Source organism: Pongo abelii, chromosome 4 (assembly GCF_028885655.2).
Source record: "Pongo abelii isolate AG06213 chromosome 4, NHGRI_mPonAbe1-v2.0_pri, whole genome shotgun sequence".
NCBI classification, from domain to species: domain Eukaryota; kingdom Metazoa; phylum Chordata; class Mammalia; order Primates; family Hominidae; genus Pongo; species Pongo abelii.
In genome coordinates, this window is record NC_071989.2 from 182524066 (window position 1) to 182538289 (window position 14224).

A 14224-nucleotide genomic window follows, 5' to 3' on the forward strand; every position below is an offset into this window, starting at 1 on the left:
GCTGAGACTCTCCAGTGCATTTCTCATTTCTCTAAGTGTATCCTTTATTTCCAGAGGTTCTGAATTTTTTAAATTTATGCTATCTATTTCATTGGAGATGTTTCCATTCATATCCTGTATCTTTTTTTATTATTATTTCTTTAAGTTGGACTTCACCTTTCTCTGGTGCTTCCTTGATTAGCTTAATAGTAGACCTCCTGAATTGTTTTTCTGGCAAATCAGATATTTTTGTCTTGGTTTGGATCCATTGCTGGTGAGCTAGTGTGATCTTTTGGGTGTGCTAAAGAACCTTGCTTTGTCATATTACCAGAATTGTTTTTCTGGTTCCTCCTCATTTGGGTAGACTATGTCAAAGGAAAGATCTGGGACTCAAGAGCTGCTGTTCACATTCTTTTGTCCCATAGGGTGCTCCCTTGATGTGGTGCTCTCCCCTTCTCCCAATGATAGGGCTCCCTGAGAGCTGAAATGCAATGAGTGTTATTTGTCTTCTGGATCTAGCCACCCAGCAGAGCCACTAGGCTCTGGGCTGGTACTGGTGGTGTTTGCACAGAGTCCTGTGATGTGAACCTTTTTCAGGTCTCTCAGCTGTGGATAGCAGAACCTGCTCCAGTGGAGGCAGCAGGGGAGTGAAGTCGACTCTGAGGGTCCTGGGTTATATTTTTGTTTAGTGCACTGGTTTTGAGTTGGTTGGCCTGTGGCCAGGAGGTGACACTTTCAAGAGCTCATCAGCTACAGTAGTAGAAGAAAGATACAAGACTGCCCTAGGGTCGGGTAGTGGGCGGGGGCCATAGAGCTCCCAAGAGGTTATGTTCTTTGCCTTTAGCTATCAGGGCAGGTAGAGAAAGACCACCAAATGAGGGAAGGGTTACGCATGTCTGAGCTCAGCCTCTCATTGGGCCTGGCTTGCTGCAGCTGCTGTGGGGGATGGGGGTGTGATTCCCAGGCCAGTGGATTTATGTTCCCGGGGGACTATGTCTGCCTCTGCTGTGTCACACAGGTTACCAGGGAACTGGGGGAAAGCCGGCAGCCACAGGCCTCACCCAGCTCCCATGCAGCCCACAGCCTGAAAGGCCACTCTCACCATGCACCCCCAACAGAACAGGATTTATTTACAGGCAGCGGGTGAGCAGGGCTGAGAACTTGCCCCAGGTTACAAGCCTCCCAGCTGAGAAAACAAGCAGACTCACAGTTCCTTGGCAGTCCCACGCAGCCTGCAGTGGCAATCTACCTCCTTTAAAGGGTCTGTGGATTCTCATTCTCTTGGCTTTCCTGGTATGTTCCCTTGGTAGTTCTTAGAGCAAAAGTTCACGTGAGTGTCCACCTGCTGCTCTGTCCAGCCGAATGGGAGCTGCAAGTTAGTCTTGCCTCCTATCCACCATTTTTATATGAGTCTCCACCAGGTTTCCATATTTCTAAGAAAATAACATGGAAAGAAACTGTTTCTCATCTTCTCTGGGGCACTTTGAATCTGGATGAGTTGCTGGGAACTGCAGCTCTCCTGCCTCCGGACATCAGGCTATGTGAGAAAATGTATTTCCTCATTGCTTAAAAAGCAGGTGAGAGTCTGGCTCTGTTGTCATTTGCTGTGCCCTGACTAATGCACTTCCTCCGAGCTCTTCCAGAGATGGAATTGACTGCCTCCTGGATCTCTCCCTAGTCAACTGCCATCAGAGTGAGGTTTTCTTTCCCGTTTCATCTAAGAAACATTTATTGATCGCCTATTATGAACAAGGCACTTTGAAGATGCCCAGTTATGTAAGGCACCATTTTGTACCCTCAAGTACCTTATAATCAAATAACAAAATATAAAAATATATGCAAATAAAGCCAGTTAGAAAGTGCTAAATATTATAGAAAATATACCAACAAATGAATATGCAGATATAGGGCAGAGGGAAATTATTTTTGGTGGATTATAATAATATGTCATTGGCATAAAAATCACAAGATACTATGGCATATATCTGAGAGTGTAGTTTTTTTTCCTCTGCTCTTTATTACAGAAACTGCTAAATAAATTCAAGCTCAGAACTGCCTACTATCCCATCATCTTTCATTCATCCGTTTCCCTTCAGTGTTCATATTCAAGTTGTGATTGTTGATAGTAGTACTTAGTACTGGTGTGTTCGTATTTATGAACCGTCTATTTGTTTTTACTTAATGCCATGTACATTTTGCATTTTGCTACAGTGATTTTCCCCCATGTCTCCTTTCCCTCTTTATTCCCACTCTTAGCCCCTGAGGTAGCCATGACAAGTCTGGGAAGTATCCTTCTAGAGCATTCTCCGTGTTGTCATACTAACATGAACAGATATGTTGGTTTTGTTTTTCTACAATTGGATCCTACCATGTGAATTTCTCTGTAGCTAATTTTCTTTCTTAACAACAGGGTAAAAGCTTTCTTTACCAACCTCTATTACAGAAAGTGGCTGGATTCCCCAGTGCTCTCCATTCCTCTGATGCTCCTGGACACCCATGGTGCTAACAAGCTTTGGCCAGTAGGCTGCTTTCTGGTATGTTTGCATCCTTCTGCTCCCACCAGGTGACTGCTGGGCTCATCACAGTCAGGTTGTATTGGTCCTTAAGCCTGTTTATACCACTGGGTTTATAACTGTAATTCTATACTTTCATCAAATACTTTATAAATTAGTGCAATTAGAGCAGAAAATGAAGACCATCACATTTCTATGAAAATCAAGTTAAATGCCCTGGAAAGATTTGCTCAATGTTGCTTTCTAAAAACATTTGCTATCCAGATGACAATAAAGATCTGGGGTATATCCGTTACCTTTTGCTGTATAACAAACCACCCCAAAACGTAGTGGCTTGGAACAATAATGATCTATTATTTCTCATAATTTCATGGGCTGCTGGTTTTGCCTGGACTCTCTCACAGGGCTGCATTCAGCTGGAGCTGACTGGGCTGGAAAGTCCGAGATGACCTTCTCCATCTGTCTGTCAGTTGGTGCTGGCCGTCCACTGAGCCCTCACGTTGCCTTTTATCCTGAACTAGCTGGGCTTCCTTACATGGTGGCCTCAGGGCAGCAATCCAACAGGGCCGAAACCAGAAAAGAGCAAGGTCTCTTAAGCTCTAGCCTGACATCATTTTCTGTTGGCCAAAGCAAGTCACAAGGTCATCCTCACTTTAAGGAATGGGAAATAGGCTTCACCTCTTGATAGGACGAGCAGCAATGTCACATCACAAAAGCTTATGCCTACTGGCATGGGAGGAAGTTGTGGCAATATTTCACAATTTAACACAAGAGGGGATATCATAAAAATCTAGTGGTGTTCTATAAGCAGATTGCTTTACCACTGCCTTTAAATTCTCACCCCACTTTAAAGAAAACAGAACAGAAAATTGTAGATTACATATCATAGAAATGATTTGTGCAAGAAAGGTAACATGGAATACCAATTAGCTGAAAATGTCCGGTAAAAAGACTTGGGCCTTACATCCAAAGAATGGCAAATGATTCAGAGGTTTTTAAGCTTTAAAGCAATGTGTCTTTTTGATGACTTTTAATTGACTCTTATCCCCATTACATTGAAGAAGAGCGCTTCCATGATGTACCAGACTTATTCTTATAGACCAGTGGTTAGAGAGACTACTCTCTGCCTTTTTAATAGCTCCATGGAATTCCAAGATATGAATATGCCACATTTTATTTAACCAATCCCTTGTCAGCAGATCTTCAGGTGGTTTCTTTTTTACCTTCCCACAATGAACAATGCTACAATAAATATCAGCTTAAGTATAATATAAGCTTTTGATACTAGTGCTTTTTGTTTTTGTTTTTAATATCGACAGGCTTGAGCTCCAAAGGCAAGATTTCTGGGCTGGGCATGGTGGCTCATGACTGTAATCCTAGCATTTTGGGAGGCCGAGGCTGGCAGATCACTTGAGGTCAGGAGTTCAAGACCAGCCTGGCCAACATGGTGAAACCCTGTCTCTACTAAAAAATACAAAAAATTAGCCGGGCCTGGTGGCGGTTGCCTGTAATCGCAGCTACTCGGGAGGCTGAGGCAGGAGAATCACTTGAACTCGGGAGGCAGAGGTTGCAGTGAGCTGAGATCATGCCACTGCACTCCAGCTTGGGCAATAGAGTGAGACTCTTAAAAAACAAACAAACAAACAAAGGTGGAATTTCTGGGTTAAATGTCAAGTGTATTTTAAAAGTGAATAGATATTGCCAAATCACTTTCCCAAAAAGCTCCATAGTAAATTCCCACCCCTGGTAGCAATGTATGAGAGTATCTTTTTCTATTCTTTCCAGCCCTTATATTCGTCGTCTGTGACACTTACTCTGCATCTTCCAATAACAGCATCTCTGCATCTCTACACTTTTGTATATGTCGTAAACCCTTCATCTCACCTAGATGTCATTTTTCTTCTCCCCTCTCTGGAGAGCTTCTACTTGACTTTCAGAACTCAACAAAAATGCCCCTTACTTTGGGAAGCTTCCCTAACATCCAGAGGGCAAGCTCGCTTTCAATTCCACTGCCTCTGTTCTCTTTATGGTTCTCTCTGCCAGCCCCATCACGGGCACTAATAGAATTTGGGTGTCTTGAAGTCTCCCCTGCAAGACTCTTAAGCTGGTAGAGGACAAGGGACATCCTACAATCTTCTTGGAGTTCCCTGTGCCAGGAAATGTTCATTTATTAAATGACATTACAGTGAAGCTTTTCCATGAATATCTGTTGAATAACAGAAGGAATTTTTTTTTTTTTCCAGAGACGAATGATTGTAACTGTTCGGGCAGGGTGAGGCAAGAGGAACGTACAGTTACAGAATCCATGGGCAAAGCATCTCAGGGCCAGAAGCGAGCCCGAGGGCACTGTGTAGGCCTTGATCAGTTTAGCAATTTCTACGATTCCGACATCCTCTTTCTGTTCTTTCCGGACTCAGGCATCCAAGGTCACCTCATTATGGCTCTGTGCGAAGACAGCACCCCAAAGGGGCCATCGATTTGGAACATCTGATCGGCTTTCTGAGTCAGATCCACTAGCTCGTAAAATCCAATAAATGTCAAAGATATGTCAGGCCCATTAACCTCTGGAGGTCTATTAAAAGACTCTGCTTCTGCTAAGGAGATTCTGTTACTGTCACATGGACACCAGGGCAGCCAATTCTAAACCCCTGAATTTAGAAAGTTAAGAAGGGGATATGATTTCACATGGGATCGCTTGGTCTCTGCTAGTTTTGTCATAAGACTCTGCCTTTTCTTCCACTCATACACACAGAGCATCTGTTGGTGTGACCAGCTCTGTGATAGGTATGTGGGGGAAACATTCTAGAACTTCTTTTTCCTGCGTCCAGGAAAATTAACCCAAACACTTTCTTCATAAAACTGCATGCACATTTCTTCCTTACAGTCCTTACAACATTGAAGCATTATTGTTTGCTTGCACATGAGTCCCCTCTATTAGATTATGAATTCCTTAAGAACTGGGGATCACGATTCCTTTCGGTAAGAAGCAAGGGAAACCCAAGAAGCAAGGGAAACCCAAGAAGCAAGGGAAACCTTAACCTAAATTACTTCAGGAAAAAACAAACCTGCTTGACACATAGAACCAAAAAGTCCAAAGGCAAAGTCCACGCACAGTTGGATTCAGAGGCCCCAAAAGTGTTCTCAGGAGTCTCACCTCCATCTCGCGGCTCTGCATTTCTCTGCGTTGGTTTCATCTGCAAGCAAGCCCTCCCCAGCCACGGCAAGATGGGCTCTGGTGGATCCCACATGATGGCAAGCCTGCCTTCAGCAGCTCCAGGCATCCTGCTGCCAGCCTAACACCCCTGTGAGAAAGAATTTTTATTTCCCAATAGGGCCAGTGGATCTCCCAGGCTAATTCTTGCTGGCCCAGAGTGGGCCCAGGTGCTAGTTCCAGGGCATTCCTTTTGCAAAACAATTACCATGTTGTGTTGTAATTCCTGCTTTACTTGCTAGTTTCCCACCCAGAACTGTGAGTTGCATGGTGGTTAAAACCAATTCCATCTTCCTAGAGCCTAGTGTAATACCTGGCGTGCAACAGGTGCACAAGGCAGCCCCTTCCAAGGCCCTGCCTAGGGCTGACAGGGATGTAGGTTGGCCCAAGGCTACCAGATCCTTCAATATTTCAAAAGCACCAAGTATTCTAAGTCTCCAGTTTTGGGAGGAAGGTGGGTGGGGAAGACATCTGCATGCCAAATCTGACCTGTGTGTTGAAGGAATGAATGAAACTAACAGTCGAGGGTCTCATGTGCATTAGGCACTGTGGAAGTCCATTTGTGCAACATCATGTTTCCAAAGTGGTTGCAAAAATATCCCCGACCTCACATGCTCTTTCGTGAGGAGACTCCTCTGCCATGGCATATCAAGAGGTAGAGTCCATTTGTCCTCCTCTGGAATCCTTGGGGCAGGCACTCACACCTGTTATGAGCAATAGACTATGATGGAGGTAGCACTGGGTAACTTCTGAAGCTGGGCCTTGGGAGAGATGCAGCTTCTGTCTTTGGCTCTTGGAACATCCCTCAGTGCCATGTTATGAGGAAGCACCAGCAGCCACGTGGAGAGGCAAGGAGGAGAAGCCAGGCTCCTACGTGAGAGCTCCAGCTGAGCTCCCAGCTGGCAGCCAGAGCCAACCGCCAGCCAAGTGACCCAGGACATTTGGACTTTCCAGCTTTCCCAAGGCCTCCACTGGCAACATGTGGTGCAAACCCAGTCAATTGACAAAATCACAAAACATCATAATTATGAACTTAAATAATGATTTTAAAAATATCATTTTCTTATCAATTCTATGGAAATAGAGACTCAGAAACGGGAAGTAGCTTTCTTCAGATCACAGTTTTGAAACAGTACAGCTTCAGACTTCTAGCCAGGATGCACTCGGGACACTTGTTTGCTAGCAGCAAATGGTAGAAAGGAGCAATAGAAAGGCAGACCTATTACTGCTTTAGCAAAATCACCAAAATGTATTTCAGGTACTGGGTATGTATTGAATCTTTCTGAGCTAGAACAGTAATGTGAGCATGAGAGACACAGTCTGCATGTGATGCAACTGGGGAGGCGGGGGACTGTGGCAAACAGGAGAGAGCTGCCCCTTTCAAAAGCACCAAGTATTCTAAGTCCCCAGTTAGTCTGAATTGAGAGGAAGTGGGTTGGGGAAGACATCTACATGCCAAATCTGACCCAAAGAACCTCACTTTTTTACTTTCGTTCAAGAGAACCATTCCAGTTTAGGGCCTCAACAGGGGAAATGAACTCATCTGTCTTTGTTCTGACAGAACAAAAGCAATTTTTGTTTCACTATAAACTCCATAAATGGTTGCAAAATGTTCCAATTTTTTTCCATAGTTAAGATAATAAGATGGACTCCTGGCCCATCTTCCGCCTCCCAACAGGGTTTTGCTCCTCTTCTCTTTGCTTTTGTCATCGCTGCTTCCCAGGGGAGGGCAGTCGGAGAAAGTCTGTGTTGAGAGGCAGGCGTCTCCTCTTTTCCCAGGCCTGGCCAGCCATGGGCAGAAGCACCCAGTTCCAGTCCCACCTGGAGCTTGGGCTGGCTCTGCCTGCCCAGACTGAGACAGTCTGGAGGGGTGTCATTCTCTGCCCACAAGGGACCTGAGGGTGCCATCCTAGGCCACAGGGAGAGAGCAGAAAACATCCCACGGAATGACTTTTCTCACCAGGTCCAGGCCTCAAGGCAGAGACCTCCCCAAGGGAGACGGAGGCAGGCTTACGGCAGCTGGAGAGGCCTCGTCCCTGTCGTCCTGACTTTATGGCCATCCTCAAGTTGGCCTTTGTTTCTCTGTGTTCTGCCCTTTTGCACAACGGGAAAAACCTTGCCAGCTTCTCTCTGCCTCGGGCTGCAGCTGGCGTGGTTTTTGAGGGCTCTGCTCAGAGTCTCACCTCCAGTCACTCATTCAGCACTTGATGGGACCCCCCAGTGCCGTAGCCGCCCCCAACTGAGGCTCAGAGAGTGTGCGCGACTTGCTCAGGATCATGCAGTTAGAGAATGAGCTAGACCCAGTGATTCCATTGTTATTTATATTTTTTATGCAGCAGATTTTTTTTTAAGGTAATAACACCCATGTTTATCATAGAAAAGTCTTCTTCCTTACCCCAATTCCCACGTGCCCAGTTCTTCTTCCCGGAGACAGCCACTCTTACTGACCTCTTGTGTGTTATTTACATTTTTTTTTTTTTTGAGACAGAGTCTCGCTCGTCGCCCAGGCTGGAGTGCAGTGGCGCAATCTCGGCTCACTGCAAGCTCCGCCTCCCAGGTTCACGCCATTCTCCAGCCTCAGCCTCCTGAGTAGCTGGGACTACAGGCGCCTGCCACCATGCCCAGCTAATTTTTAGTTTTTAGTAGAGACGGGGTTTCACCATGTTAGCCAGGATGGTCTCGATCTCCTGACCTTGTGATCCGCCCGCCTCAGCCTCCCAAAGTGCTGGGATTAGAGGCGTGAGCCACCGCGCCCAGCCTTGTGTGTTATTAAAAACAATAAAATTACATGAAGTGGGAAGGGACATGATTAGCCAGGCTCCAGGGTCACTTGGCTAATGATTGTGTTTCCTTGGCAGGAGCCAGGCACACATGTAGGGGCACTGGTGGTGGCCACACAGAGCCTTCTCCAGGTGCTGCCATGGACTGGGCTGGACCTAGGAGTCGGGAGCCTGGCACAGTCTGCTCAGCTTTGTAGGACATGCACTTCTCTTTCACTAGATGAGCCAGGAGATTCCAGGCATGGGGGCCCATTCGAATTATGTGGGTGCTTTTCAAAATTCAGATTCCTGGGCCTTACCCCAGGCCAATGGAATCAGAATGTCTTTGAGAGGGCCCAGGAATCTGTCACCTTAAGCCTCCCTAATACAATATCCTTTAGCACACACACAAAATTACGCTGTTTTGTGCATAAAGGAATGTATGTACTAGGAAACTTACTGCTGTCTTGTTTGACTCAGCATATGTATTAGTCCATTGTCATGCTGCTGATAAAGACATACCTGAAAATGGGTAAATTATAAAGAAAAAGAGGTTTAATGAACTCACAGTTCCATATGGCTGGGGAAGCCTCACAATCATGGAGGAAGGCGAAAGGCACGTCTTCATGGCAGCAGTGAAGACACAGAATGAGAGACAAGTGAAAGGGGTTTCCCCTTAAAAAACCATCAGATCCCATGAGACTTATTCACTACGATGAGAATAGTATGGGGGAAATTGCCCTCATGATTCAATTATCTCCCACTAGGTCCCTGCTACAACATGGTGGAATTGTGGGAGCTACAATTCAAGATGAGATTTGGGTGGGGACACAGCCAAACTGTATCAGCATAGAATTGGAAAGTCCATCCATGTCCATCAACGAGGGACCAATGCTGAGCAAAGGAATACTGTGCAGCATTAAGAAGAAACCAGTTGGATCTTCATGTTCTGATATATTGATATATACAACTAAGATGCACTGATAAATGAGAACAGGGAACAGAAGGTGTGTGCAGTGGCTGTCTGTGCTTGCATTGAATGCATTCCCCTACACATACATGGATTGCCCCCTTGACAGTAAGAAAGAAACAGTGGCTGCTTCTGGGGAAGACACTGAGGGACTACTTACTGAATCCTATTTGGTACAGCTGGAAAGCTCTACAGTGTGCACGCAAAAGAAAACTGTTCTCACGTTCGTGTCTAAAAAGCTCCCGGGTGAATCCGGTGTGCACCCAGGCTTGGTAACTGCTAGGTGAGACGATTCATTGCCACCCTCCCTCGCCCCAGGATCTTTCAACTCTAAAACTCAGGTCCTGGGATTACTGAACAAACGTATGTGATAGTAGTGGGTAAACTGTAGGGGCCACCAGAAGTGAGGTGTCACCAATCGGTGATTCAATCTGGAAAGGTCACAGTGATGGGAATAAGTGCTGTGGTCATTGTGTACATTTCATTGTGTACATTTCATAAATCCTAGCCCCTGGCCGGTGGAAACCAAGCCAGGGCTATATTTGACTCCTTGCAACAGTTGGCCGCCCCTGCTGTTTCAGAAGGAAGGGGGTGTATAATGGGACACATCAGCAAGTCAGAACAGAGAGTACCTGTGGAACGGGTCCTGCCAGGCCTCTGTGCCCTTTTACACATGATGTCTTCAAGCTTCTGGTTAGTAACTGCTAACTCTCAGCCAGCATTGAACCAGGCACCTTCATGGGCACTGATCCTCTGAATCTCACACCACCATATCGTCCCCATTGTACAGACAGGAAAACTGAGGCTCAGGGGTCATGTCACTCACCTTTAACCTAGATCTTTCTGACTACAGAGCCCGCCTGCATCCCGCTATATGAATGACCTGAGTGGGCTCTGCGGCAGTGGGGTCTGTTGTCCTGGGGTCCTGTGTTTCCAGCACTCTTTGCCAACTTCACCTCTCTCAGAGCCCTCAGGGATCCAGCACCATGGGGTTTACTTTCCCAGGTTCTCTCTGCCCCAAGTTCAGTCACTCCAGCCCAGTGTAGGGGCAGAGATGTGGCAGAATGAAGGCAACTCATAGCCCCTTGATTCGGATGGACTCAGTGTGCGACCTTGGCAAGCGCCTGATCCTCCTTGGGCCTCGGTTTTTCCATGAATGCAAAGGGAATAAGAACAGTGTCTGCTGCAGGGGTCTCGTGGGGTATCTAGTGGAAGGTGCACTGCATTTGCTGGCACTGAGCTTGGTGCTGAGTAAAGGCTTCATGGATGTTTGCAGTAATTCCTGAAATTAATGTTCAGCTTGCAAGTTTGCTGTAACACCAGTTAACCCTTCACTCTTTACCCCTAGCTGGTAGAATAGTGCCTGGTACATAGTAGGTGCTCAGTAAATATTTTTTGCTGAATGAACAAATGAACCATTGACTTGCTGACTGGAGCTACTGCTGACATACTGGGTGACTTTGGGCTGGTCCAGTCCTCTCACCGAGCTTCAGTTTCCGCATCTCCCAGTGGGTGGGACCCTTTTGCCAGGCCTCAACCCACCTAGCCCATTTCTCTTCTGCACCAGCCTTCAGGGATCCATGAGTAGCTCATAGAAAGTTGCCCTTCTGTTTCTCTGATTATTAACCTGCAAATTAGACAAATCCATTTTGGAGTGTTCAGCGTTGCCATAGTATCACAACGGCTTCCGCTCCCTCTCCCAGGCAGTTGAGAAGTCTCTTCCTCTTCCCTGCCCCCTCCATCCACCAGGCCCGGGAGGCAGCCCATTGGCCTTAAAGGGCCAGTTCTGTAAGCCCCAGAGAAAGATGCTTGCTGAAATCACAGAATGGATGTTGCCTCCTGGCAAGGCATTCATTTGGTTACCCTTTGGGGAGGCAAATTGTAGCTAGGAGCTGTGGAGTCAGGGTTCCCCAAGGAAGTGGAGGCTCTCCCCAATTGCAGGTAGTGACTAGCCCTGCACCTGGAAGGCTGAACCTCATGCTACCTGTCCCATCCTTATAACAAGATGACCCCAGAAACAGGCCTGGTGGGAAATGGAGCGAGCTCCAAATGGGCCCATTGACCAGAGGACCCTGGTTTAGCAAAAAGCCAGAGCATCATAGACATTAGGCCACTCCTGTGGGACATCACTTAACGTTGTTTAAAACTCCAGATTTAAATTAAGTCATGGTTGCCCTCAGAGGCCACTGCCGTGGGCTTTGGGGACAGAAATTCTTAAAGGCACTGCCATGGTAAGAGGGAAGGGCCAAAAGTTTGTATAAGTAACAAAGGTTCTGGCAAAGGTTAGTAAATAATCATTGAATGCCAGGTATCAGCATTACGGAATTAAACTGTCTTAATTGGCATTGTCTCTGCTAGGAGAGACCCTGACATATGTATGTTTTCAAAGTGTGGTGTCTGTTCATCTTCTGTCTCTAAACAGACAAAAGCTCCCTGAGGGCATAGTTGGCTTCTCTTCATTCAGTGTCATCTGCACTCTGCCACAGCACTAAGCACTTGGCTGCCCAATCACTCTGGGTTCATCGACTCTTAGAGAATGCCATGGGAAGAGTATAGGCTTACCAGTCAGACAGACTGGGTAGAAATCGTGGTAAAGAAAACTTAGGTTCTGTCTCTTAATAGCTGTGCCTTAAGCAAGGTATAAGTGAGGGTTCAATGAGGGAAGAGGCCACTAGAATGAGTGGAATAAGGGACTTGTTATTGGAATTTGACCTTTCACACTGTGGGAGAAAGAAGGTCTGGATTACAGACTGGATGGTCCGAGGGGACAAGGGCCAGTCGATCTGGAAGCCACGTGGGGAAGTTGATGGAGGAGAATCCAGGAAGCTTCTGCCACTGAGCATCTGGGCTGGACACAGGGCAGAAGGAGGCAAAGGCCCATGGAAACCCACTGGCATCTCTGCATCCTGCTGCCACCACATCCAATGAGGCTGGCCTGAGAGTGAAGGCTGCTGCTCCCCCACCTCTGGATTCTCATGCCTCTTTTGGCCAGCTCAGACCCAGAGCTGTATTGGGGAATGGGATTCTGAACAACACAGCTCCAACCTGTCCACATCAACACAGCACAGACCACCATGGCCAAGTGTTAGGCCCTTCTGAGCCTTGGGTTTCCTCGATCCAGCTGATACCTTGCTAATTTGTTTGAGTTCATTGTAGATTCTGGATAAATCCAGCATCCCTTTATGATTAAAACTCTCATCAAAATCTTCATACAAGGGACATACCTTAATGTAATAAAAACCATCTAACCCATAGCCAACATAATACTGAATGGGGCAAAGCTGAAAGCATTCCATCTGAGAACTGGAATAAGACAAGGATGTCCAATTTCACCACTTCTATTCAACATAGTAGTGGAAGTCCCAGCCAAAGCAATCAGACAAGAGAAATAAATAAAGGGCATCTAAATTGGTAAAGACAAAGTCAAACTGTCACTGTGTGCTAATGATATGATTGTATAGCTAGAAAACCCTAAAGACTCCTCCAGAAAGCTCCTAGAACTGATAAAATAATTCAGCAAAGTTTTAGGACACAAAATTAAAGTACACAAATCAGTGGCTCTCCTGTGCACCAACAGTGCTTACTCTGAAAATCAAATCAAGAACTCAACTCCTTTTACAATAGCTGCAATAAATAAATAAAATAAATAAATAAATAAATAAATAAATAAATAAATAAATAAAACACTTAGAAATATACCTAACCAAGGAGGTGAAAGACCTCTAGAAAAAAATCTACAAAACACTGCTGAAAAAAATCACAGATGACATCCCATGCTCATGGATGGGTAGGATCAATATTGTGAAAATGACCATACTGCCTAAAGCAATCTACAAATTCACTGCAATTCCCGTCAAAATACCACCTTCATTCTTCACAGAACTGGAAAACATTTCTAAAACTCTTTTATTTGCTTTTTTTGAGACAAAGTCTTGCTCTGTTGCCTGGGCTGGAGTACAGTGGCACCATCATGGCTCATTGCAGCCATGATCCACCTGCCTCAGCCTCCCAAGTAGTTGGGACCACAGCCATGAGCTCCCACACTTAGCTAATTTTTGTATTTTTTTGTAGAGACAGGGTTTCACCATGTTGCCCAAGCTGGTCTCCAACTCCTGAGCTTAAGCAATCCGCCCACCTCAGCCTCCCTAAGTGCTGGGATTATAGGTGTGAGCCACCACACCTGGCTGGAATCTTCTAGTTTTTCAAGAGAAGCCAGAAATTTAGACTTCCCTGTGGTGTTCTGATTTTTAAATTTTAGAAACCAACATTGCACTTCTGTGGTGGCTGCAGAAATGCTGTGGGTGTTGTATAGTGCTGTTACCATCTATCCCATGCCTGGAAGGAGTGCCACCCTCTGAGGCATCTTCCCTAGCTGTCTCCCTGGGCCTTCCAGAGACCAAGGAAAGTGCTGGCCTCCTTGCCAGTGTCCAGGGCTCCCCTGAGCCTTGAGCATCCTTGGGCAGCTCAGCAGGTGGGCAGCACAGAGGTACTGCCTGGCTGTAGGTGGTAGGTTCTTGGTAGCAGATGCCAGCATCTCCCAAACACCGTAACTTCCCTTGACCCACTTATTTCACCAGCAACTCAAACCTGCTGGAGAGAGAGAAGGGCCTTGTAGTGAGTCTAAACCCAGCTGGCTGTGTCCAGGGAAGGGCAAGCCACCACACCAGTCCAAGGGAGACTGCCAATGCTATCCCTCATGTCCCCCCTTTCTTCCCATGCCTTAGCACAGTGATGGAGACTCCCCATGAATCTGTCTCTTCCCCCTCCACCTGCTCCAGGTCCCATCTCCACC

At 46.3% G+C, this 14224-nt stretch overlaps 1 long non-coding RNA gene across 1 annotated transcript; it reads left to right on the plus strand.

Annotated features, from left to right (window-relative positions):
- The first annotated feature begins 1031 nt into the window (after positions 1-1031).
- On the plus strand, positions 1032-5088 carry LOC129059300 (uncharacterized). The gene is made up of 3 exons (XR_008525093.2): positions 1032-1556; positions 2423-2513; positions 4736-5088. It is a non-coding gene; the product is annotated as an uncharacterized LOC129059300 (long non-coding RNA).
- The last annotated feature ends 9136 nt before the right edge of the window (positions 5089-14224 follow it).